The 25808-nt window shown below is 37.3% G+C and overlaps 1 protein-coding gene and 1 pseudogene across 1 annotated transcript in view; both read left to right on the plus strand.

Annotated features, from left to right (window-relative positions):
- The window catches only part of LOC139154299 (uncharacterized), a 1065525-nt gene that overhangs the window by 713926 nt on the left and 325791 nt on the right, over positions 1–25808 (plus strand). The gene's annotated exons all lie outside the window — the stretch shown is intronic.
- LOC139154455 (vomeronasal type-2 receptor 26-like) lies at positions 8356–23072 on the plus strand (annotated as a pseudogene).

A 25808-nucleotide genomic window follows, 5' to 3' on the forward strand; every position in this document is an offset into this window, starting at 1 on the left:
TCTACCAAAAGAAAACCCATACCAACCGTTATCTAAATGCACACTCACACCACCACCCCGCACAAATCACCTCAGTGGCCAAAACTCTCATCACCAGAACCAAACGCTTAGCTGACCATGAGCACTTAAAAACTGAATTGAACAAACTCAAAGATGTACTAATTTCTAATGGATTCAAAGAGAAAACAATAACAAACCTAATCAATAAAGAGACACCCCCCAAAAAACAAGATCAAGAACAGGACAATGGCACCACCATCCTTCCTTACATCAAAGGCACCACGGATAAAATTAGTAAAATCCTGCACAAACATAACATCAAAACCTCATTTTGCACTAACCAAAAAATATCTAATATCCTAAGGAGCCCCAAAGATAAAATCCAATTGGAATACCAAGGAATCTATGAAATCCCTTGCAAAACATGTGCAGCCACATACATTGGACAAACTAACCGAAGAGTGAGCCAACGCATAGCAGAACATGTGAATGCAGTCAAAAAACAAGAAAAGACCTCCTCCCTTGTCCAGCACATTAAAAAAACAGGGCACGAAATTGACTTTGAAAAAACTAAATTACTCCACAAAACAGAGAATTTATATAAAAGAATCTCTCTAGAAGCTATCGAAATTGAAAAGAGACCCCTTTGTTTAAATAAAAGGGATGATACCTCCCGCCTGCCAGAGATTTGGAAACCAGCCTTAAACAAAATAAACACTTCATAATAATCAACATGTCAATCCTTCTAATTATTATGATTTTAGAATTTTATATTTGGAAATCAGCCTTAAACAAAAAACTTCATAAAATCTTCATGTCATTCCTTCTAACAACTATGATTACACCAACCAATCAGATCACTGAAGCATAGTCACCCAATCTATTTGCTACATTCAAAGCAAATCTCCACCCCCACACTACATACTAGAAAGAAATGTCAGTTTGCTAATATTCCATTTACAACAACACAAAGATTGGAACTCCAGCCTGAAGATGGTGAATGTGATTTCACCGAAACGTCGCATAGACATGCAAAACATTACACAGGGCAAAACCCGAACTCAGAACAATCTACATATATATATATATATATATATATATATATATATATATATATATATATATATATATGTAGATTGTTCTGAGTTCGGGTTTTGCCCTGTGTAATGTTTTGCATGTCTATGCGACGTTTCGGTAAAATCACATTTACCATCATCAGGCTGGAGTTCCAATCTCTGTGTTTTTGCAAAAACACAGAGATTGGAACTCCAGCCTGATGATGGTAAATGTGATTTTACCGAAACGTCGCATAGACATGCAAAACATTACACAGGGCAAAACCCGAACTCAGAACAATCTACATACATATACCCGTGAAAATTTACGAAAACATATATATATATATATATATATATGTAGATTGTTCTGAGTTCGGGTTTTGCCCTGTGTAATGTTTTGCATGTCTATGCGACGTTTCGGTGAAATCACATTCACCATCATCAGGCTGGAGTTCACCGAAACGTCGCATAGACATGCAAAACATTACACAGGGCAAAACCCGAACTCAGAACAATCTACATATATATATATATATATATATATATATATATATATATATATATATATATATATATATATATGTAGATTGTTCTGAGTTCGGGTTTTGCCCTGTGTAATATTTTGCATGTTTATGCGACGTTTCGGTGAAATCACATCCACCATCATCAGGCTGAAGTTTCCAAGCTTCGTGCTGTTGTAAAAGCACGAAGATTGGAAACTTCAGCCTGATGATGGTGGATGTGATTTCACCGAAACGTCGCATAAACATTCAAAATATTACACAGGGCAAAACCCGAACTCAGAACAATCTACATACATATACCCGTGAAAATTTACGAAAATATATATATATATATATATATATGTAGATTGTTCTGAGTTCGGGTTTTGCCCTGTGTAATGTTTTGCATGTCTATGCGACGTTTCGGTAAAATCACATTTACCATCATCAGGCTGGAGTTCCAATCTCTGTGTTTTTGCAAATGCTAATATTTTGCTAATATTCATTTGCAAAAACACAGAGATTGGAACTCCAGCCTGATGATGGTAAATGTGATTTTACCGAAACGTCGCATAGACATGCAAAACATTACACAGGGCAAAACCCGAACTCAGAACAATCTACATACATATACCCGTGAAAATTTAAGAAAATATATATATATATATATATATATATATATATATATATATATATATATATGTCACGTGTTTTTTTTGCTGAATTTGAAAATTAAGGGAGACTAGGATAGATCTATTTCGGCCTTATTTTGGCCTCATCAGCTAGCCATACCCACTGCGACTTGAACCTGCAACCTTTGCCTTGTAAGACAGAGAATTATCCTCTAGGCTACAGTATCCAATACCTTCAGCTCTGCACCAGGGAAGGGTTACATATTTTGTGTCAAATCACCCTGGTGTATTGAATCACCCTGGTGTACATATATATATATGTAGATTGTTCTGAGTTCGGGTTTTGCCCTGTGTAATATTTTGCATGTCTATGCGACGTTTCGGTGAAATCACATTCACCATCATCAGGCTGAAGTTCCAAGCTTCGTGTTGTTGTAAAATATATATACAGTGATAACCCGCTCGTTGCGAGGGTTCCGTTCCAGGACCCCCCGCAACGAGCAGGTTTTCGCGAAGTAGCGCTGCGGAAGTAAAAACACCATCTGCGCATGTGCAGATGGTGTTTTTAACTTCCGCAGCGCTAGCGAGGAGCCAAAGATTGGGGGCGGCACGGCTGTTTTAAAACGTCGCCGCTGACATGGGGGGCTCGCTAGCACCCCCCCGAACCCCCAACCTGGGTTTGGGGGGGTGCTAGCAAGCCCCCCATGTCGGCGGCGACGTTTTAAAACACCCGCGCGGCTTTCCAATGAGTCCCGAAGACAAACGCGGAAGTTTGACGTTTGTCTTCGGGACTCATTGGAAAGCTCCGATCGTTTTAAAACAGTTGTGCCGTTCTCCGCTGACTCCTGGCGAACTTCCCGGGCGAAGGGCGAAGGGCGGGCGAGCGGGTGCTGGGGGGGGCTTCGCCCTCCCGCCAGCAAGAGGGGGAAGACCCAGGGAAGCCGCCCAGCAGCTGATCTGCCGGGCGCCATCTACGCATGCGTGCCCATAGAAAAAAGGGCACGCATGCGCAGATGGTGTTTTGACTTCCGGGTTCAAAAATCGCAAATTACCCTGTTCGCAATGGTCGGGGATGCAATAACCGGGGGATCACTGTATATATATATGTATCAAATGTTTTTAGCTGAAATTTTAAAATTAAGGGAGACTAGGATGGTACCATTTCGGCCTTGTTCTGGCCTCATCAGCTAGCCACACCCTTCCTTACTGGGATTCGATCTGACAGCCTCTGCCTTGTAAGGCAGAGACTTAGCAGTTGAGGCACCAGACCTTGATCCCTCCAGCTCTGTACCAGGGAGGGGCTATATGTTTTTTTATGTCGGATCACCCTGGTATATTGAAGGAACGTCACAGCTCCTTTTTGCCTCTAGGCCCAACCCAGGACCATTTCAAGGCAGTTAATTTATTCATAGCCGACAACTATATTCTGTATGTATCAAATGTTTTTAGCTGAAATTTTAAAATTAGGGGAGACTAGGATGGTACCATTTCAGCCTTGTTCTGGCCTCATCAGCTAGCCACACCCTTCCTTACTGGGATTTGATCTGGCAGCCTCTGCCTTGTAAGGCAGAGACTTAGCAGTTGAGCCACCAGACCTTGATCCCTCCAGCTCTGTACCAGGGAAGGGCTATATTTTTTTTATGTCGGATCACCCTGGTATATTGAAGGAACGTCACAGCTCCTTTTTGCCTCTAGGTCCAACCCAGGACCATTTCAAGGCAGTTAATTTATTCATAGCCGACAACTATATTCTGTATGTATCAAATGTTTTTAGCTGAAATTTTAAAATTAAGGGAGACTAGGATGGTACCATTATTGTTGTGAGCCGCCCCGAGTTTGCGGAGAGGGGCGGCATATAAATCCAATAAACCTAACCATTTCGGCCTATATAAATTATAAATTATTCAGTTTGGATACCATCAAATTCACTTTGGGTAAATCACAACAATCACAACCAGTCTTGCAGATAACTTTGTAGCCCAAAAAGTGGAAGTAGGAACTAGAGGAACAGCAACATTAAATCTAATACTCACCAACAGAGAAGAAACGATAGAAGGATTTGAAGTAGAAGGGATGTTGGGTGATAATGACCACATCATCATAAAATTCAATATAATACAAACACAAATGACTGGTCCTAACATCAAGGGTTCCGAAATTTTAAAAAACAGACTTCAACAAACTTAGAGATAACCTGGGAAAGATCCCCTGGATGGTAGTCCTTAAAGGTAAATCCACACAGGAAGCTTGGGAGGCCCTGAAAAGCACAATCATAAAAGCCCAAAATAACACAATCCTTATAAAAAAGAAAAAACAGGAAATCTAACAAAAAAACCAACATGTCTAAACAAAGACCTCATAGACACTCTAAAAGAAAAAAAAGTCAACTACAAAAAAATGGAAAGAGAGGCACATAACCAAGGCAAAGTTCCATCAAATAGCAGGAACATGCAAACAAAAGATAAAGACAGCAAAGGCCCAATATGAACAAAACCTTGCAGCAAAAGTCAATGACAACAAAAAAAGCTTCTTCCAACACATAAACAACAAGGGAAAAAAAATCAAAGAAACAGTTGGTATACTAAAAAGAGAAGGTGGCAAAGAAATCATAAACAACAGAGACAAAGCAGAGCTTATCAATAAATATTTTGCATCAGTCTTCACACCAAAAGAAACCATCTACCAACAGACCAGTATCACAGCCGCAAAAAATCAGTTTTGGAACAGAACTCAACATAACTAAAATCATAGCAAGAGATCACCTGAGAGAACTTAATGAGTACAAATCACCAGGACCAGATGGACTATATCCCAGAGTCTTAAAAGAGCTGGCAGATATCACCGCAGAACCACTACTCCTTATTTTCCACAAATAATTGAACACAGGAGAACTACTGGAAGTTTGGAAACGAGCCGACGTAGTCCCCATCTACAAAAAGAGAAAAAATAGACCCAGGCAACTACAGACCAATCAGTCTAACATCTATACCTGGAAAAATACTAGAAAAACTAATCAAAAAGCAACTCTGCCACTATCTAGAAACAAACAAGATAATAACCAACAACCAACATGGGTTTGTCAGAAATAACCATACCATAACCAAATCAGTAGACCAGCGTAATGCAATATTTATTTATTTGTTTGTTTGTTTGTTTGTTTGTTTGTTTGTTTATTTATTTATTTATTTATTTGATTATTAATTGGACTTATATGCCTAACATACTTGGACTTTGGTAAAGAATTTGATAAAGTAGACCGCAACCTACTACTCTACAAATTGGAAAAAAGTGGGATAGATTACAACACATGTAGATGGATTAACAGTTGGCTGACCAACCACACCCAATGAGTAGTCCTCAACAGTTCCAAATCCACATGGAAGGAGCTAGGAAGTGGGGTACCTCAGTGGGCCCAGTGCTCTTCAACATATTCATCAATATGAGAGAATAGAGGGGGAACTAATCAAATTTGCAGATGACACCAAGCTGGCAGGGTAGCCAATACCCCAGAGGATAGGCTCAAAATACAGAAAGATCTAGATAGATTAGTACTGTGGGCTCAAACTAACAAAATGTTGAAAAAAGCAAAATCTTAAACCTAGGTAAGAAAAATGCATACAAATTGAGGGAAACCACACTCAACAATAGCGACTGTGAGAGAGATCTTTGAGTTTTGGTGGATAGCCGACTAAATATGAACCAGCATTGTGCAGCAGCAACTAAAAAAGCCAACACAATTTTAAGCTGCATCAACAGGGGGATATACTTCAAGTCTAAGGAAGTATTAATACCACTCTATAATGCACTAGTCAGACCACACCTAGAGTACTGCATTCAATTTTGGTCAACCCACTACAAAAAGGACATTGAAACTCTAGAGAAAGTACAGAAAAGAGCAACAAAAATGATAAAGGGACTGGGAACCAAGACATACAAAGAGAGGTTGCTGAAACTGGGCATGAATAGTTTAGCAAAAAGGAGGGCCAGACTGGACGTGATAGCAGTATACAGATATTTGAGGTAGAGAGAGGAGGGGGTCACTCTATTTTCCAGGGCACCAGAGGGCCAGACCAGGAGCAACCGATGGAAACTGACCAAGGAGAGATTCAACCTGGAAATAAGGAAGAACTTTCTGACAGTGAGAGCGATCAACCAGTGGAAAAACCTGCCAGCAGAGATTGTGAATGCCCCTTCATTTGACACATTCAAAAGAAAGTTGGACTGCGATCTGGGTAGTGTAGGGTTGGGTGGAGAGAGAACAGGTGTTAACCATAGTTGGGCGGTGGTGGTGGTCTTTGTAGAGCTTTGTCTTATGTGCCTGTGCAATACTTTCATAAAGCTCATAGGCTGTGCTCATAGACTCTCAGGCCCTAGTCAGTTCCAGATGGACTATTATAATGCACTGTACCTGGGGTTGACCTTGAAAAGATTCTAAAAACTTCAATTGCTCCACATTGGAATAGTATGGGCAGTATATGTTTTCCTAGAAGATTGCATGTCATTTCTGTGTTACACAAGCTTCATTGGCTACCAGTTTGGTTTCCACGTCCAATTTGATTCCCGATCCAAGTCCAGATCCAATTGTTTCTTTGACCTTTGGCAGGAAGTCCCATTACCTGAAGCACTGCTCACTCCAATGACTTCACCTAGTCCATTAATTCTAGCAAAGAAGGCATGCTATGAGCACCATCCGCCAAGGATCTGCATTTGGTGGATCAAAGAAAACAGGCCTTGTCTGATACAGCACCTATCCAATGAAACATTCTCCTCCTCAAAGATTGGTTGACTCCATCCATCAAAACATATGTCTAGAATATTATGTTATGTTTAGAATTATATTGACTGCTGTGTGTGTTATTACATTAAAGTTATTATTTTTCATTAGTTTTTATTTTATTATGTATTTGTAATTGTATTTTACCATTATTGTATTTATTGAATGTTAGCCACTCTGAGTCCACTTTGGAATGAGTGGCATATAAACAAACAAACAAACAAACAAACAAACAAACAAAATGTCACAAAGATTGAGGAGTCCCAAGGAACCAGACATGTTATTAGAAGTCTCCATTGTATGTGATATTTTACTCTCTCCATGTGTCTTGTATATTTAAATTTATGAGTGCTTTTTTAAAAAAATTAATGATGACTTTTTGTAGTTTTAGAATAATTATTTTTATATATTTGTTATTTATTGCTGGTATGTCACCCAGAATCTTTTTTTGTGACATGGATATTATCCTGGCTTTTACTCAACTTTTGTTGTCATTTGGTTAGTTTTTTCCTCATTTTTTCCTTACTTTTCCAAAGCAGAAAATCATCCAAATTTTAACAGTCAAAGAATGGCTTTGAAGTACCTCTGAATTTTTCCAGTTATCATAGTAATAGCAAAAACACTTAGATTTATGTATCACTTTACAGTGCTTTACAGCCTTCTCTAAACAGTTTGTACAGTTAGTATTATTACCTCCCAAAATTTGGGTCCTCTACCCACCTCAGAAGGATAGAAGGCTGAGTCAACCTTGAGTCTGATGGGATTTGAACTGCCAAATTTCAGGCAGCTGGCGATCAGCAGAAGTAGCCTGCAGTACTGGATTCTAACCACTGTGCCACTGTGGCTCATCATGCCACAAAGAGAAAAGAAATCAGGACATATTAAATTCAATATCCTTTTTTAAAAAACAATTATGTTGAACAGTCGAAGAAACAAAATTGGAAGCCACAATTATTTTCCCACTAGAATTATTCTAAAGAGACTAATTTGTTCTCTTCATAAAACCTGTAAACACTTGAATAAGGCTTTAGAGAAATGAGGGGAAAAATCATGGGGAAATTATATCCCATGGAGACTGGATAGTAGACAAAAAATGACACACAAGTCCTGTGATTCCAACTGCCCAATTCAGTTATGTTTAGTGCCATTAGGCACTTTTGCATGTAGGCACTGTATAAAAGAAAAATCAGGGTCAAAACTTAGTCTTCAGCCTTGCTCTTAACAGGAATTTTGAGGCTGATGAATACCAACTAATCTTGGAAGTTGCTGTTGAGTAACTTGTATATTTAGATAATCTTTGCTGCCCAGAATGTTGTTTCTTTTCTTATTTCCACTTTTCAGAGTGAAGACTTTACCCTGTGATCCAGGGGATCCCATAATTGTCCCAAATGAATGGTACCAGGAAGGGGACCTTGTCATTGGAGGGATGGTATCTATGGCGAACTACCATTTTAATGAACTTTCATTTCAGCAGCATGCCTCTCAGGAATATTTTGGCAATCCAGAGTAAGACATTTCACCTTTGTGGCCTCTCTAGGTAGAAAGATTATAATAAATCGGGGTGGGGGGTGGGGGTTGTTACATTTTCTTATCTAATGTGGACCCTTTCTGATGAAAGATGATGCATGATGGAATATAGAGTATAATAAATCTACTGTTTGTTTATAATGCAAGAACATTCTATGTTTGGGAAGACGAAACAATAAATTATGTATAACCTTATCAGTTATAAAGAGCACTGTAGACAAATTTCTAATTCTGTTTTTCAAATAGACTTTGTTTAAATTGGAAGTTGATGCTTTCTTTTTAACAACAGCAACAACAAATCGGTAAATTCTATTCTTACGTTACTGAATAGGCCAAGAATATCTTTTAAAGATTTTTTTCAATTTTACTAGATCCCTGTGTCTTAGAGACTGGTAATCCAGCAATTCCTGTTCACCCTACCATGTTATTTTCCTAAAAATAAAATGAAATATCTTAATGGGAGAACAAAAGTCTTATTTAGCCTGCAGCCCAAAACTCTATGAAAACTCGATCTGCTCAAGTTTTCATCTGCTTTCTTTGAACAACTTTTAACTCAAAAGAATAGGTGCCAACATATATATAAAAAAAACAAGGAATGATTCAGTGAAGAACAATGTAAGATTTGCTTATTCTGAATATGGAGTTTAATAAAGCTATTGCTTATTTAAAGATGCAACTAAATTGTATGTTTGGAACCATAAAATGGTTAGAAAGCCTTTATGTCAAAATGAGAATACTTAGGGGATGTGTGTGTGCATGTGTGCTTATGTGTGTGTAATAATGAAAAGGAAGGGACACTAGTATAGATCTATTTCAAGCTATTTTGCTCCCATCAGCTAGCCATACCCTTACCAGGATTTGAACCTGGGCAGTCTGCCTGTAACTAGCTGATAAGAGCAAAATAACTTGAAGTAGATCTATACTAGTCTTCTGTCATTTTCATTATCAGCAAAAATATGTTACACATATAGATTATAGTTTGTCGACTATAAAAGTTTAACTGCCTTGGATATGGCCCCAAAGAGGAACCTCTATGCTCCTCCCATATTTGGATATACCAGGGTAATTCAACAGAAAAAAAACCCATACACACACACACAAACAAACACATATTTTGGTGAGACTAATCTAGACAACTTGGTCTATCCAAATATGGGAGGGAGCCAGGGGTGGATTGCTGGCAGTGGTGGAAATTTGCCCCTGTTCGTTGAATCAACAGTGATTGTTGGGTGGCCATGACCCCAAACTGGTCCTCTGGTCCCTGCTTCTTGAAAGCAGCTGACAAAGAACCCTCTAAGACGTGATGTGGCAAAATGCATACTTCCACTGTGATGCAAATCCTGTCATCCCCATTCCAGGAGTCTTCTCAGGCAGTCACTTCTATGACAAACTATTTTTTAAGGGAGACTAGTATAGCTATATTAAAATGTCTTTACACCTTCAAGAAATGTGGAAGTTTCTACCTTATAATAAGAGCTTCATGTGGACTGGTGTATAGCAAGACAATAGCAGCCAAATAAGATTTCTGTTACTCAGGAACTGTGTGAAACTTTGAACAAAAACTTCTATTTAGTTTTACTAGAGTAGGAAATAGAAATGGATCTGCCATTATGTATGGGCTCTTATGGGCATGGTCAGGTACTCAGAACCAATAGAAAAATGTTGCTCAGGTATGCAGAACTGGTAGAAAAAAATGATTTTTTTCCCTTTTTTTTCCCTTCTAGGCTCTGGGTATATTTTTCCTATTGCAATAAATGAGGTTGAGTGTGTATAACATACAGTTTATATGGTAGATAATGTATATTTTTGTGGTACACATATGGCATATATACATAGAATTAAATAGTATATTTTAGATGTTCAATAATAATAAATAGATAGGGAAATTATATCTCTTTGAGGTGAAGGAGTGGCCAGGCACCCTAACCCTAACGCAAACCCTTGACGTGAATGACATCAAGTTGGCTACTTTTAAGCCACCCCCGGTCACATGATTGTAATCCACTCCCACATGGTCACATGGCTAGTAAGCCACACCCACAAAATAAGCCACACTCACAGTACAGTAGTAAAAAAATTTGCAGGCCTTCATTGGATTCCAGGACAATAATCTAGAAGTGTTTAATAATATGTATAAATTATCCTATTTTCAGAGTGATAACAAAATTCTACCAGCATGTACTTTCCCTGGTCTTTGCTGTGAAGAAGATCAATGAGAATCCAAAAATCTTGTCCAATATCACTCTCGGCTTCCATATCCATGACAGCTACTACAATGCAATGATGACTTATCGGACCACTCTAGACCTCCTCTTCAGATCAGAGAGATTAGTCCCCAACTACAAGTGTGACACAAGGAAGAATCTCATTTCTGTCATAGGCGGGCTCAGCTTTGAAACTTCCTCTTATATCGCTAACCTGTTACAGATTTACAAGACTCCACAGGTAGGATCTTTGAAAACAGAGGCATGAAAATTCCCTCCTCCTTTCTTCTTCTCAACTAAGGTTATAAAAAATTGGTTATCTCTGATTGATGTCCCCATAGCGCAACAATCTGACTAAGCCTGCTGACCAGTATTAGTTTTACAAATAGCAGAAGATAAATAGATTATTATTATTATTATTATTATTATTATTATTATTATTATTATTATTATTATTATTAATTGGATTTGTATGCTGCCCCTCTCCACAGACTCAGAGACGCTGATATTGACACTACAATTTGTGTTTATTTTCCTTTAGCTCACATATGGGTCCTTTACCCCACAAGATGTTCATAGCACGGAGATTCCTTTCTATTACTCCATGGTCCCAAATGAGTCCACCCAATATATTGGGATAATCCGACTGCTCCAACATTTTGGGTGGAGATGGATTGGGCTCCTTGCAATTGATAATAGGCATGGAGATTATTTTCTGCAGACCATGGAGTCTCTCTTTTCCCAACATGGAATCTGCTCTGCTTGTACACAAAGAATTCCTTTTTTAACTTACTGGGATAAATTATTTGAGATGCTTGCGAAAGGGAGAAATATTTATGAACAAATAACTGTTGAACAGATCAGTATCTTTATCATGTGCGGAGAATCTTTGTCAGTTATATGGGTGACCAGTATCATTTTTTGGATTGATCCTGGACATGGGCAGAGTTCTTTGGGGAAAGTGTGGATCATGACTGCCCAGATGGATTACATATTAACAGGAATGCAAAGAAAATGGGATCGGCAGATCTTTGACGGTGCCATTTTGTTTACCATTCACTCCAGAGAAATTCCAGGGTTCAAGGAATTCCTAGAGTTGATGAAACCTCCTTGGATTCAACAAGATGGCTTTTTTCCACTTTTCTGGGCACAAGCCTTTGACTGTTCATTACCATCCCCTTCTTTGACCTTTCTGGATGATGACACTTGTACTGGAGAAGAGAGGTTGGAGAACATTCCTGGGGCTCTCTTTGAAGTGCAGTTCACTGGCCATAGCTATAGTATCTATAATGCTATCTATGTATTGGCTCAAGCTATACATGCTCTCTCCTTACTTCAATCTAATCCCAGGAATTTGGTGAGGCACCAATTATCAGGATACGAAGAAGTGCAACCATGGCAGGTGAATTTTGTGGTATAACTACTGCATAAGGAGACTTTCCATGTTTTCAGAGTGTCTCCATGAAAGGTATAAGACTAAGACTGAATTACTCATACTTTTCTATTCTTCATTTTTCTATTTTTTTTCTAAATCCCAATAATATAGCTCCACCAGTTTCTTAAATACATGAAATTCAATAATTCGCTTGGAGAGGCTTTGGTTTTTTATGATCAAAAGAAAATGGAAGGTATATTTGACATCATCAACATAGTCACCTTTTCCAATTCCACCTTCCAGAGACGAAAGGTTGGAAAAGTGGATCCAGATGCTCTCAGTGGAAAGGAATTAGAGATAAATGAAGACATGATAATCTGGCATAGATCATTTAATCAGGTATTATTTCAAGGAATGACCATTCTCAGATGGGTTCATATCTACTTTTATGCATCTGGGCAATTCGTGAAGATTAACAGAATTAAAAAATAATGTAACGGGGACCTCTAATCCAACCCTCCTCTAGCAGGAGACATTATACTATTTCAGACAAATGGTTGTCTGATCTGCAGCGATGGAGCACCTATATCTACTGAAGGCAATTTGTTTCACTGCTTAATTGTTCTAAATACCATGAAATATCTTATTTTCTAGGTTGGTTCTGTAATTTTTATTTGTTTTATTTTATTCAGAAAATTTAAATATAGACTTAAAAATAAATTTACAAAAAAACAGACAAAATTAGTCAAAACATTTAAAAAATGCTTTTGAAAAAATAAAGCATATATGTTTTTAAGGTTCTCTCTATGATTAGTTTCCATCCAGCTGCCCTCAGTCCTTCGCAGTTGTCCTGAGTCCCTTCGCAGCTGTCCTGAGTCCTTCCGGATTGAGTTGCCAAGAAGTTGAATAATAACAAACAAACAAACAAACAAACCAAACAAACTGCTTCTTGTTTCGCCTTCAGGTGCTTTGGTTAAAGTATTGTTAAAAGCTAACAATATTGTTACATATTAAAAGCTAATGATAGTTGATATTGTGTACTGTTTTAGTTTTCCATTGCATGTCGTAATGAAATGAGGAAGAACTAATTGGAGGGCTAATTGAAAATGACCCTATTTGTGCTTGAAATACATTTTCAAATTCAATTTATTTCTTGACTCTTTCATACAACTAGTCTTCGACTTAAGACCACAACTGAGCCCAAAATTTCTGCTGCTAAGTAAGCCATTTGTTAAGTGATTTTGCCTCTTTCTTGCCACAGTTGTTAAGTGAATCTGGCTTCCCCATTGACTTTGCTTGTCAGAAGGCCTCAAAACACATGATCCCAGGATTCTGTAACCACCATGAATGTCCTGCAAATGGCTGAATTTTGACCAAGTGACCATGAGAATAGTGCAATAGATATAAGTATGAAAATGGTCATGTCACTTTTTTCAGTGCCGTTGTAACTTCAAACGGTCACCAAACAAATTGTTGTAAATTGAGGGCTACATTTATAGTCTTAAATAGGACCTTTTTTTTTTCAATGTATGAGAGCACTTTATTTTCAATGTAAGGAATTATTTTTGGAGGATTCAATCTGTCATCATGACCAGAGGTTTGTCTTCTGAACTTTCGGACTCCTGTTGAATCCCATCTCTCGAGACTAGAGAGAAGTTCCTGTTAACTCCCAAAGTATCACTGGGCTGCTTTTGAGTTGCCATAGGCCAGGTGGGATGGGAAACCAGTGAAATGACACAGCAGCTAAAGACAGAAGCACATTCCATGCTTATCACTTTCAAGGCTGTATCCAAAGGTTACCCATAGCAGCTGGAGGGGAGTGACCTCCACAACCCACAAAGTTGCTCCTTTGGTGAATGTGATTGATGACACATCCTGGAGGAAGTTGGGAAATAGGCTCATAATTGAAATGTAAATTATGTAAGGTCAGAGCTGGTTTTATTGATTGATTGATTGATTGAACATAAGAACGTAAGAAGAGCCATGCTGAATCAGGCCAAAGCCCATTGAGTCCAGCATTCTGTGTCACACAGTGGCCCACCAATTGTCCATGGGGATCTTGAGCAGAAAGAGAAGGCAAAACCCTCCTTTCCCTTGACCCCCAACAAGTGGTACTCAAGGGAATCCTGCCTTGAGAACCTGCCTCAACCTGCCTCAACCAACATAGAGGCAGCGCTTAGACATCCATTTCAATAACCATCTATATGCTTGGCATCCATGAATCTGTCTAATCCTGCCTTGAAGCTATCAAGGCTGACAGCTGTCATGATCTCTTCTGGAAGTGAATTCCATAAACCAACGACCCTCTGGGTGAAGAAATATTTCCCTTGATTTGTCCTCACTTTCTTACCTATGAGTTTTAGGAATTGCCCCCTTGTCCTAGTATTGTGTGATAGAGAAAATATTTTTTCTCTATCCAACTTTTCTATCCCATGCATGATTTTATACACTTTGATCAAGTCACCCCTTAAACACTGTCTTTCAAGGCTGAAGAGACAAAGGCATTGTAACCTGGTATGATAAGGGAGGGGCTCCATTTCCTTTATCATTCTTGTTGCCCTTTTTTGCACCTTTTCCAGTTCCATTATATCCTTCTTGAGGTGCAGTGTCCAGAACTGTACACAGTACTCCAAGTGTGGTCTCACCATCAATTTTTACAGAGGCAATACAACGCTTGCTGACCTATTTTCGATTCCCTTCCTAATCATGCCAAGCATGGAATTTGCTTTTTTTTTTTTGCTGCTGCTGCGCACTGGGTTGACATCTTCATTGAGGTGTCCACCAAAACCCCAAGATCCCTTTCTTGGGTTGTCTTGGAAAGTTTTGTCCCCATCAGTTGGTAGGTATAATTGGGGTTCTTTGCCCCGATGTGCATAACGTTTCACTCGTTTAGGTTAAAATGCATTAAAATTGATTGATTTTAATTTAATTATTCAATTTTTTATGCCACCCTTCTTCTTAAACTCAGGGCAACTTACAACATGTTAGCAATAGCACTTTTTAACAGAACCAGCATATTGCCCCCGCAATCCGGGTCCTCAATAATGAGTCCTTTGGGATTGGGTGGCATAGAAGTCAAATCAAATAAAATAAATAAATAAATAAATAATCCTTAATTAATTGGATTTATATACCACTCCTCTCCGAGGACTTGCAAATGGATTTTTTTTTTTTTGGAAGCTTGGCTCGAGGCTCATGATTTAATTACAATAGAATATCAGAACCTTGATAGTTCCCTGAAGATGGGCTTCAGCACGAGTCCAAAAGCCTAGAAGACAAAACCTATGCTCCCAGTGACCAACCCAGATAGAATCCTGCAACATTATCCTGGGACACGTATATTGGTTTTCATTCTATGAAATCAATTTCCTTTGAAACAATAACTTTTCTGCCAACATTTTAATATTGATAATTAGGTGGTTCCCATTTCTCTGTGCAATGACTATTGTTATCCTGGTTATCAGAAAAGGAAAGATGAAGGAAAAGAATTCTGTTGTTATGATTGTGTTCCATGTCCAGAAGGGAAAATCTCCAAGGAGATGGGTAGGTTGACAAAGTCTTCTGATTTTGTTTCTATACGTTTTGTTGTGCTTTCAGCTAATTAAATTGTCTGTTTGTTCATTGATGTGATTTTATTCAGAAATTAAACAGGTAAATGCAATTCAATTCATAAGATTAAAACACTTCGCCTCTCCTCTTATGTCTCCCTCCACTGCTCCTCTAATTATTAATGCATTTTAGGTTATTGTTGTTATGTCTTTTTTTATTTCCCTTTATCTTAGAATCAAGTTGATAATATTGATACAACAATATCTAAAAGAAGTTTACTTATATTCGTATTTAACTATATCTATACCATAACATCTTACTATAATTTGGTAATCATAAGAAGAGCAATGTAAAAGAAAAAGAGTAAAAATAAATAAATCACTTTATTAGTAACTTAAACATACAAATATATGTTTAATATATATTCCATCAATAATAATAATAATAATAACAACAATAACAACAACAACAATAACAATAATTTTGAAACATAATTGAATTTGAATTGAATTGAATTTATTAGATTTGTATGTCACCCCTCTCCAAAGACTTGGGGCGGCTAATACACCAGACACATGATTGTGGAGAAAAAGAAAGTATGGATAATTGACATCGCAATCCCAGGGGACAGCAGAATTGAGGAGAAGCAGCTAGAGAAATTAGTGAAATACAAAGATCTAAAAATCAAGCTGCAACTACTCTGGCATAAGCCAGTGAAAGTGGTCCCAGTGGTCCTTGGCATGCTGAGCAGAGTGCCAAAGGATTTCAGCAGACATTTAAAAACCATCGGAATTGACAAAATCTCCATCTGTATACATAACTGTTTGTTTCTATCTATCTATCTATCTATCTATCTATCTATCTATCTATCTATCTATCTATCTATCTATCATCTGCCTACCTACCTACCTACCTACCTACCTACCTACCATCCTCCCTCCCTCCCTACATACATACATACATATGTTTTTGTGTCGAATACAGAGCTAAAGAGATTTGATACTGTAGCCTAGATGTTAATTCTCTGCCTTACAAGGCCAAGGTTGCAAGTTGAAGTCCCAGTGAGGGTATTGCTAGCTTATGAAGCCAGAATAAGGCCAAAATAGATCTATCATTCCAATAGTCATTTGTCCAAAAGTTACTTATCACTGTAGTCATTAGACTTTGCAGACAAATGTCACTTTATGCAGCTGTCAACCTTCTTTTAACCAGTAGGTGTCTCTTTTGTCTCTTCTATAGCTTAGCAGAAATGGTGTATCAATTCAAAATGTCAACTTCCACAGTTAGTCAGCTCTTTTTCATTAACTTTTTGATTATTTAGTTGTCAAAGTTATTATAACAGTGTACTTTTTAATGTTTTCCTCTGGAGTTTAAACCTGATCTCACATTTATCTATCTATCTATCTATCTATCTATCTATCTATCTATCTATCTATCTATCTATCTATCTATCTATCTATCTATCTATCTATCATCTATCTATCTATCTATCTATCATCTATCTATCTATCTATCTATCTATCATCTATCTATCATCTATCTATCTATCTATCTATCTATCTATCTATCATCTATCTATTTATTTTGTTCATTGCAGAATGAGAGTTATATTGGGTATACATATAGTAAATATATAATGAAGGTTATAGAGGATATACTCATAGTAAAATATATCTAAGAAATAATAGAAAAGAAGGTATAGTAATAGAACATATCAAAGAAAGAATAGAAGAAGAGATATAGAATAGAAGAAAGGTATAGGAGATGTAGGAGAGCAATAGGACAGGGGACAGAAGGCACTCTAGTGCACTTGTACTCGCCCCTTACTGACCTCTTAGGAATCTGGAGAGATCAACTGTGGATAGTCTAAGGATAAATTGTTGGGGGTTTGGGGATGACACTACAGAGTCCGGCAATGAGTTCCACGCTTCGACAACTCGGTTACTGAAGTCGTATTTTTTACAGTCAAGTTTGGAGCGGTTAATATTAAGTTTAAATCTGTTGTGAGCTCTTGTGTTGTTGTGGTTGAAGCTGAAGTAGTCGCCAACAGGCAGGACGTTGCAGCATATAATTTTGTGGGCAATACTTAGATCAAGTTTAAGGTATCTTAGTTCTAAGCTTTCTAGACCCAGGGTTGAAAGTCTAGTCTCGTAGGGTATTCTATTTCAAGTGGAGGAGTGAAGAGCTCTTCTTGTGAAGTATCTTTGAACATTTTCAAGGGTGTTAAATTCTGAGGTGCGATATGGGTTCCAAACAGATGAGCTGTATTCGAGGATGGGTCTGGTGAAAGTTTTGTAAGCTCTGGTGAGTAATGAGAGATTGCCAGAGCAGAAGCTACGTAGGATTAGGTTTACAACTCTTGAAGCCTTCTTGGCTATGTTGTTACAGTGGGCTTTGGCACTTAAGCCTTTTGTTATTAATATACCGAGGTCTTTAACCAAGTGGGGGTTATCTGTGATAATTTGATTAGTCAGTTCGTATTTGGAGTTCAGATTCTTTTTCTCAATGTGGAGGACGGAGCATTTGCTGGTTGAGATTTGGAGTTGCCATGTGTTAGTCCATTCAGAAACAGCATCAAGGTCTTTTTGGAAAGTAGTTGTGTTATCAGTGGTGTTGAAGAGTTTTACATTGTTGGCAAAAAGGATACAGTTGCTTGTGATGTAATCACAAAGTACATTGATGTAGAAAATGAAGAGCGTTGGTCCCAGTACACTACCTTGGGGGACACCGCTTTTAACAGGGACGGGGGTAGATATGGTGCTTCCTATTTTGACCACTTGTCTGTTTGACAGGAATGCTGTAATCCAGCTGTGGAGTGGTCCTGAGATGCCATAGGATTTGAGTTTTAGGAGTAGTTTATCGTGAACCACTGAATCAAAGGCTTTGCAGAAGTTGATATAAATTGCGTCTATAGATTTCCCTTGATCAAGATGAGTAGTCCATATATTTTTGCAGTGGAGGAGCTGCAGATTGCAGGATAGTTTTTTTCTGAATCCAAATTGTTTGTTTGAGAACAAAATTATTAGTTTCTAGATGGAGAGTAATTGATTTGTTTATAATTGATTCCATGACTTTGCATGGGACACAGCATAGTGATATTGGTCTGTAGTTATCGACAAGAGAGCGGTCTCCTGTTTTGAAGATGGGGATGACCATTGCTTTCGACCATAGCTTAGGAAGTGTGCTGGTACTGAAGAATTTTTTGAAAACTATGCTTAGTGGTTTAGCTATAGCAGAAGAGTTCTCCCCGTAGTTCGCGAGAGCGAATACTTTGGAGGAGAGAAAGATATGGCCTGGATCTGAGTTTGTTGAAAGATTTGTTATTTCTGGCAATGGTCTTAATGAATTTCTGTTTTATTTGCTCATTTTTGCATACCACTTTGCAAAAGCAGGGGGGGCTATTGAGCCATCATTATACCTGTGCTCAGGTCCATTTCTAGTGACTTCCAAAATATCTTCTGGGGCAATTGTTTGTGCATGTGAGTGATGGAGGTGGATGATGTTTCTTATTTTTGTTAAATCTGATTCATGGTTTTCTTCAAGACCAAAGAGGATAGCATTCTGGCATTTTTGTTCACGTTCCATGGCATCCTTGACTAGGGTAGAGATATCAGTGGTAGATCTAGAGGGTTTTAGGAGTATTGGAAGTGGTTGAGGTTGGGGTGGTTCTGGTGGAGTGTAAATAGGTGGTGGTTAGGGGGTGAGTGGTATTTTGTTGGGTGGATTTGGATTAATCAGTTTTTGGATATTTTTCTCTATGGATGAAAGTCTATTGATAAAGATAATTATTGATAAAGATAATCACACTTTTTGTAGTTTGATCTCCTCTGATTCACTTTTACTTGCTCTTCAAATGCAAAGGGAGGAAAACTTCCCTCCCTCATTTTCTTGATGGCTCCTTCTCTTTTCTAATCCACTACCTGAGCTCAACTTCAAGACTTTAATCTTGTAAAACAAGGTTCACTCTGTTTTTGTCGTAACCCAATTTCTCCAGGATTAGTCACTCCATTGTCCCAATAGGTTAATGCCAGTCTTAACCAGCTGTCAGCTCTATGCAATAGCCATTACTGGCATCTTCTTTCCCATCCAATCTCACCAGGGCTTCCATGTCTTACCGACCTGAACCACCGTCCAAAAATTGATTTGTACAAAGAGCCACAAGATCCCCTAGGAGAAATATTACTCAAAGTATATAATGTGGCATGGGTGGAAGTGAATATCATTTTGATCCCAAAGAAAAATACAGATAAAATATTAATCCAAAATTACTGACCAATTTCCTTGCTAAATTCGGACTATAAAATATTTATATCAGTGATGGCCTAAAGGCTTAAAAGATATATAAATAATTTTATGCATGTTGATCAAAATAGCCTCTTGTCTAAGAGGCAAATAATAATTAATGTAAGAATGTTTTGTAGATGGCATCTTCCCTCAGCTTGCCTAGCTAAATTGTTCACATCTATATCACCAACTTGCTGGAAAAGTAAGCACGACCTAGGATCTTACTACCACCTATGGTGGACCTGTCCCAAATTGAAAACTTTTTGACTAAAAATAAAAAATTATATGGAGCATATTATTCAAAAACCCATCCCATTTAACCCAGAACTCTTCCTTTTAGGTATAATCAGACACCAAATTGACAAAGAAGACAGATACTGTACCTGTTAATAAATATACTAACTGCAGCAAGAATAGCCTTACCCCCACCACTTTACATTTTATCAGCAAGACAATGGAGTGCGCTGAACTGACAAACATGACCCTGGAATTGCAAGATAAAGAAGAATCACAATTTTACAAAGCCTGGGGGAAATGGTTCACTTGGCTAGACAGAAAAAGACTCAGAAAACTTGATTGAACTACAAAAGAACGTACTATCTAAACTTCCATTCTACAACCTCATCAAAAATAAAGATCTAACAGTAGGATAGAAATTTCTATTTACGACGTTGAAACCATACCCAAGTGACTCGCTAGATATCAACAATGGGAGAAAACCTCAGTTTTAGAAATTGAAATTCTTCCTATATAAATCAATGACGACAAAAATACCAGTAATTAACAGAAATGTAACACGTCTATAAAGGCTGTGAGATATGATATTCAACAAAGAGGTTGACTTGTCTCTGTTGTATATATATGTACAGTTTCCTTCTCTTTTTCTTTCTTCTTTTCTTTCTCTGTTCTTCTTCCTCCCTTTCCTCTTCTCTTCCTTAACTCTTCTTCTTTCCTTTTTTATTTTATTACTGTATTGTAATGACCTCTCCTTTCTATTCAATTAAGACATTAACTACTTTTTATGATAAAGGTTCAATGCAAAAACTATATATTTGTACTTGTTTTTATATTCCCCATGCTCAAATTTCTCTTTTGTGATTTGTACATGTAGACACATATACATATTGTGGTGTTCTTTCTTTAATAAAGAAATTCAATTCAATTCAATTCAATTTATTAGATTTGTATGCCACCCTTCTCCAAAGACTTGGGGCGGCTCACAACAATAATAAAAACAATATAACAATAAACAAATCTAATATTAAAAGAAAAGATATATAAAACCCCAACAATTAAAACCATACAACACATACATACCAAACATAAAATATAAAAGCCTTGGGGAGGTGTCTCATTTCCCCCATGCCTGGCAATATAGGTGGGTCTTGAGTAATTTGCAAAAGACAAAGAGGGTGGGGGCTGTTCTAATCTCCAGGGGGAGTTTATTCCAGAGGGCCGGGGCTGCCACAGAGAAGTGTAAATAAAATAAACTTTTATAATAATAATAAGAAAAGAACGCTCTCAAAATATCAATATAAAATCAGGGGTTTTTTTAATTCTTAAAAATAAATGTGGTAATTACTTCTTGGGACATGGGACAAACTAATGATGCATTTATTGCAGCAATAATGCAGAATATTATAGATGTTAGGAACAATTATTCCCTATTCCAAATCATGTTTGTTTGTTTTTCCAGTCATTCTCCTTAATAGGTAAACTCAAGAAAGGAAGTTTTCAAAAAAACACAGAAAGCAAAAAATAGAAATATTAGATGAAAATAAGACATATTTGTCTGCAGCATCGGAAAGTTATGTTTCATATTAAGTTTTTACTTGAAATATATGTAATACATTGATATTTTTTGAATTTTCTTCCTTGAAATATTATCTTTTATCTTCACTTGAAATTTGGTGAAACATTAATTTACATACCATATTTTGAACTGTGATCTTGAAGACATTGTGGTTTTAAATATGAAAATGGTGGTTTCATGAACTTTTATAAGAACATATATTTATTATAAAACAAAAAGACATGGATGGAGATTTTCCTGGGGTTTGCTATATCTTTGTATGTTTTGAAAGTAATACTTGACTTAATTCCAACAACACACAAACCATACATAGGGAAGTGTTCATATATATTTTCCTAATGTGGGTTGTATATTTTGTACCAAAAATATAAATATCAGGATGGGATAAAAATGAAGATTAACAATTATAATTCTTATGAATCTGTGTTGACATAATCTTTTCCCCTTATAGACACTGTTGCTTGCTTTCAATGCCCTAATGATCATTATGCAAATCATAAGAAAGATGGATGCATTAGGAAAACAATTAGCTTCTTGTCTCATGAAGAAACTTTAGGACTCATTTTAACCACTACTGCTACTTCATTCTTTATCATCACAACATGGGTATTGGGAACATTTATTAAGCACAAAGACAGCCCTATTGTGATAGCCAACAACCGGGATCTCACCTATACCCTCCTCATCTCCCTTCTGTTCTGCTTCTTCTGCCCTTTCCTCTTTCTTGGACAACCTGGAAGAGTCACTTGTCTTCTCAGACAGCCTGCATTTGGTGTCATCTTCTCACTGTCTGTGTCTTGTTTGTTGGCCAAAACCATCCTTGTTTCTCTTGCCTTCAAGGCCACCAAACCAGGATCTCAAATGAGGACATGGGTAGGGAAAAGATTGGCTGTTTCTATTGTGGTTCTCTGCTCTCTACTTCAAGTAAATATCTGTATTGTTTGGTTATCTACCTCTCCCCCATTCCCAGAATTAGACATGCATTCATTCCCTGAAGAAATGGTTTTACAATGCAACGAGGGGTCAGTTTTTATGTTTTATTGTGTCCTGAGCTATATGGCCCTCCTTTCATTTGCCAGCTTCATTGTGGCTTTCCAGGCTCGTAATCTTCCTGACAGCTTCAATGAAGCCAAATTCATCACTTTCAGCATGTTGGCTTTCTGCAGTGTGTGGGTCTCCTTTGTTCCAACCTACCTAAGCACCAGGGGAAAAGCCATGGTAGCTGTGGAGATCTTCTCCATCCTGTGCTCTAGTGCAGTGCTTCTGGGATGCATTTTCTTCCCTAAGTGTTATATTATTGTGTTGAGGCCTGATTTAAACAAAAAGGAACAGTTGATAAGAAGACGTGCTTAACTTTTTTTTTTGTATTTGTACATAAGTTTTTAAGTTGGTAGGAGAAAGAGAAGCATTTGAAATAAGTGTACGTTTTTTATATTCCTTAAAAAGGGATGTTTACATCATGATTTACTTGTAGCTCTGGAATCTGGATTTATGGGAACTTTTATCCCCAAAAAAGCCTCCCCCTCAAAGAACATCCAAGGAGGTTTCACAGAACTTGATGGGGAAACATTAATTATTATTTTTTAATAAAACCAGGACAATAACAATATTTGTTTCCAAAAATAAAAATTTTCTAAGTGTCCCCATAAATTTTGAGATGAAAGAATGACTAAGAGTAAATATAAATACAAAGGTGAAGTTTGAAATGTGAAATGGAACTCCTATTCTCCATGAGGCAGTTTTCTTTTCCAAAATTATGAATAAATAAACAAATAAGAATCAAAATCTAGTAGAGTTCACTTTGTTGCCTAAGAGATTGTGTAAGGTCAATTAATTTATTTTTAGAACAAATGAAAGTGGATAAGAATACCATTTTCCTTTTCTTGCTCTGATGTTTTTGGTTTTTTTTTACTTATTATCAATAGGGATTCCATTTTTTTCATACTGGTTCTATGAAAGCACACTTTGAATGTGTGCACAGCACTTAAAGATTACCCTCGATAATAATAATAATTAATAATTTATTAGATTTGTATGCCGCCCCTCTCCGAGGACTCAGAGCTGCTCACCAGAGCAACAAATTACAATATGGTGCAAATCCAATATTAAACTAATTGAAAAACCTATTACTACTTAAAAAAAACATTCAATTCTACACAAACACACCATTCTCAAATGCTAGAGTCAGAAAGATGGGGGGAGGGTTAGTTTCCCCATGCCTGGTGGCATAAATGGGTCTTTAACATCTTGTGGAAGGCAAGGAGGGTAGGAGCAATTCGAATCTCATGACAGTGCTGGTGAGCTGAGCAACCAAATTAAGGGAAAAACTTATTTAGCTGACTGTAGATCTATAGGTCAGCGGTGGGTAAAATGAGGACCCGGATTGTGGGGGCAATATGCTGGCTCTGTTAAAAAGTGGCATTGCTAATATGTTGTAAGCCCCCCTGAGTCTAAGGAGAAGGGTGGCATAAAAATAAATAAATAAATAAATTTAATTTTGTCTCTGAGTTTTGGTTGTGATCTAAAAAGAGAAAGTCTTTTGAGTGGCAGGTTGACTTTTGTTAATGAAACACTGACGGGTCCAAGCAACAGATTAAGACTTGAAGAGTTTTTGATTGCAATTCTACAGTACCTATAATAGAGAAATATCCTTAGACTGCTTACCTTCTCTTGGGAACAGATAAATAAGGTTCCATGAAGTAGGGGAGGATTCCTGGATTTCTTTTGACTGCAATAATTCAAGGTTAACTTCCTACTTGATTCCTTCTTTCTACCTGGCTGGGCATTTCCCAACAAATACAAGAAGCAAAAAATTAACAGAAGAAAATAAAATATAATTGAAAAAGAAACAATGCTTACATGCTATACTGTATATGATCCAACAGTAATACATTTACAAAGATTTTACTTAAATGTTTCACAGTCCATTGAGAACTGATTCTATTCGCTAAACAAAAACCTTGTATGCCGCCCCGAGTCTTCGGAGAGGGGCGGCATACAAATCTAATAAATTATTATTATTATTATTATTATTATTATTATTATTATTATTATTATTATTATTATTTTATCTAAAGTGGAAAATTCACTTTTCACACTCACATCTTCATATTTTTTCATGATGTGCACTCACATACATAATTAAATTTATTTTTTTATATTTGAGACAATTAAATCCTATCTCACCAGATAATTTATACATTAGGATCATAATAGCTGTTGCTTTTATAAGCCTGGATAAAACGCTCAAAGTCTACTGAGCAGTATTGCTAACTACCTTGTTGTATGCCAGTGAGACTTGGACTGTATACAGGAGACTTGCTAGGCAATTGAACCATTTCCACATGACCTGCCTCCATATAATTCTGAGGATCTGGTGGCAGGATAAAGTGTCTGACCCTGAGGTCCTCTCCAGAGCAGGCTTGCCATCAATTCCCACCCTGCTGATGAAAGCCCAGCCATGCTGGGTAGGCCATGTTGCTAGAATGCCAGATCATCACCTCCCTTAACAGTTTCTCTATGGTGAACTGTCTAAAGAAAAGTGATCACACAAGGGACAAATGAAATGATACAAAGACAAAGGGAATGAGTAAGGATTAAAGAAAAAAAGGGATATTAGAAATGACACCGATAACCCAGATAACAGAAATAGGTTAAGGAGGTAGCACTAGAAAAAGGATATATAACTAAGATAAATTTCAATAGAAGATTGAAAAATAATAATATAATAACGTGTCTGGCAAAATTAGAAGAATATAGAAAGAAATTGCCAGTCTATCTTAATAAATAGCTATTAGAATAGAGATTATTCACTCAGGGAAGGGTTAAGAATGAGGAAGAGGAAGTAGAACTATGTTGCAAACAGGAGATAGCTGGTGTCATATCCCTCTCCTGTTGAGACAGGGCTGTTCACTCTCAGAAAGACTAATAATGAACAGATGGCTACAAGGAATGTAAATCTTTCCATTCCCCACTATTCAATCAGAACTGAAGAAACTTCTTGGATGAGAAGCAAAACATCTTCATGGAAAAATAAAGAAGGTCCACTTGACTTGAAAAAAACCACCTTTTAGAAAACTATAATCTAGA

This window comes from Erythrolamprus reginae, chromosome Z, assembly GCF_031021105.1.
Source record: "Erythrolamprus reginae isolate rEryReg1 chromosome Z, rEryReg1.hap1, whole genome shotgun sequence".
Taxonomy (NCBI): domain Eukaryota; kingdom Metazoa; phylum Chordata; class Lepidosauria; order Squamata; family Dipsadidae; genus Erythrolamprus; species Erythrolamprus reginae.